Source organism: Acomys russatus, chromosome 30 (assembly GCF_903995435.1).
Source record: "Acomys russatus chromosome 30, mAcoRus1.1, whole genome shotgun sequence".
NCBI lineage: Eukaryota > Metazoa > Chordata > Mammalia > Rodentia > Muridae > Acomys > Acomys russatus.
Window position 1 is genome coordinate 16,699,618 of NC_067166.1, and position 2,524 is coordinate 16,702,141.

Consider the following 2,524-nt stretch of genomic DNA (forward strand, 5'->3'; position numbering starts at 1 on the left):
AAATTGCCTTGGTCAAGGTATTTTATCACAAGAAGAGAAAGGTAACACTGTGGTGGTCTGAAAAACCAGTGACTCTCCCCCCACGTTACATAAATTTGGTGGAATCCCTTCCCTCACTGCCCCACCCCCCTTGCCTATTTTTATAAATACCAGGACTGGGTCTCATTCTCTTTTGCCAGAAACCATCATTTCCATGTTTATATAGCAGCTTTGCCAGTTTGGCCAGGTCTCGGGCTGTGTTTGGATTGCTGACTCCTAACTCATGGTTCAGACTGGAAGGGAACACGGGAGGAAGGCACGCTGACCACACACTGAAGGATGCGGCCCTGAATATTCTGCAGGATAAATATTTATTAACTCACATGCTTACTGGAACTGTGCTCTGTGTAGAAAAAGCACTTCCTCATTCCTAATACGTTTTTCTTTCCAAGAGCAAAACAGACACAAGCATGTATGCCATCAAAGAATATATAATGCCAATTAGCCAAGTCCTCATGACTCAAGGGCCCCTTCTCATCTGTTTGAACAAAACGCTGTCTTGTTGTTGTTGTTGTTACAGTTTTGTTTTTTGTTTTGTTTTTTTGGTTTTTCGAGATAGGGTTTCTCTGTGTAGCCTTGGCTGTCCTGGACTTACTTTGTAAACCAGGCTGGCCTTGCTGGAGTCAATGGTACAGGGCTTTTTACTCCTTGGAGGCCGTGTAGGTCATGAGGTCCACCACCCTGTTGTGGTAGCCATATTCATAGTCCTACCAGGAAAAAGGCTTTACAAAGTTGTCATTGAGAGCAATGACATCAAAGGTGGAAGAGTGAGAGTCACTGTTAAAGTCACAGGAGACAACCTGGTCCTCAGTGCAGCCCAGGATGCCCTTTAGTGGGACCTCAGATGCCTGCTTTACCACCTTTCTGATGTTATCGTGTTTGGCGAGTTTCTCCAGTTTGCATGTCAGATCTACGATAGACACATTGGGGGTAGAAACACGGAAGGTAGAAACACGCTGTCTTGAAAAACCAAAAAAAAAAAGAAAAAAAGAAAAGAAAAAAAATACAGGCTCCCCTGCAAGCTGGGTGCCCGGAGAGGGACTTGTTCTGCTTCAACCCAAGAGGAATGAGAAGTTCAAAATCAGTCTGGGATGGCTAGAACCTTCAGGAAAGGAGGGAGGATGGGGGAGAGGAAGGGGAGAGGTCATGTTTGACGACTGGGATGAAGGGATTTCCCTCCCCCTGTTGGGATTCCCCCAGCCCTTCTGGCCTGACAGGAAAGGAGCTGCCTGTAACACCCAAAAGCAGGCCTGGGGCTGCCAGATGCTCCAGGCAGGGGGCTGGAGGCTGCTCACAAAGGCTTGCCCTCTGGAGAGATGACAGCCAGCCATTGCTACCTACTTTTTCTTCCAGGTTACATACATCATTCCTTGCCTTCCTTGTGGCACTTTGTTTGTAATCCCTTCTTCTTCCCTTCCTCCTCTTCTTCTTCCTCCTCCTCCTCTTCTTCTTCCTCTTCTTCTTTTAAATTTTATTTATTTACATGAGTGTTCTGTTTGTATGTATAACATAAGAAGGCATCAAATCCGATTACAGATGGTCATGAGCCACCATGTGGTGGCTGGGACTTGAACTCAGGACCTCTGGAAGAACAAACAGTGCTCTGAACCGCTGAGCCATCTCTCCAGCTCTCCCATGCTTCTTCTTAATGGCACCCTTGGAGCTGGCATAGATGATTTTACCTTTATTTCTGAGACAGGGTTTCTCTGTGTTCCCCTGGCTGTCCTGGAATTCACTCTGTAGACCAGGCTGGCCTCCTATTCACAGAGATCAGCCTGCCTCTGCCTCCTGAGTGCTGGGATTAAAAGCATGGACAACCACCACCTGGCTGATCATTTTGCTCTTAAGGGGTGCACTCTCAGGGGCCCAGAACATGAACACCAGGTCCTCCTTCTTGCCTCCCCTTCACTGCATCATAGAGAGCATAGCAGCAGTCCTTGCCCGGCAGCATCTTGACAAAAGTGGTCCCCCACAGTCTGCCCCTCATCTCCGACCAAGCTCTCTTTGCCCTCCTCCAGGATGATGACCTTCTTGTCCTCACTCAGGCAGAAGAGCTTTGCCTTCTTGCATTTCTTCACTTCTGGTGTTGAGGTCTTGTGCACTTCTATGTCGTTGGACACTTTAATGACACCATCAGAGACAGCCGCGCCAGAGGCCATGTTTCCAGAAGAGGAAGGGAGATAGGGAGAGCTACAGAAGAACTGAGCCACCACAGCTGCTGCTGGGATCTGGCTGCCAGTTTTAGGGTTCTCACTTGAGGGATGGTCACAATTTCATCTGGGGCTAGGGTTATCTTTAGGGCTGGTGTTTGAGCCATGATTAAGTTTAGGGTGAAAGCTAGTGTTTGGGTTATGGTTATGGTTATGGTTATGGCTATGGTTATGGTTATGGTTAGTTTGTGTTAGGGCTAGAGGCTCTTCAACTTATGTTTCTAAGATTGTTAGAGCTAGGAGTAGGATTTGTCTTATTTCTAAGGTTAGTATTA

General features: G+C 47.2%; 1 pseudogene; it reads right to left on the reverse strand.

Annotated features, from left to right (window-relative positions):
• Nucleotides 1-680: 680 nt before the first annotated feature.
• Nucleotides 681-2,198, reverse strand: LOC127212224 (cofilin-1-like; annotated as a pseudogene).
• Between the last annotated feature and the right edge of the window lie 326 nt (nucleotides 2,199-2,524).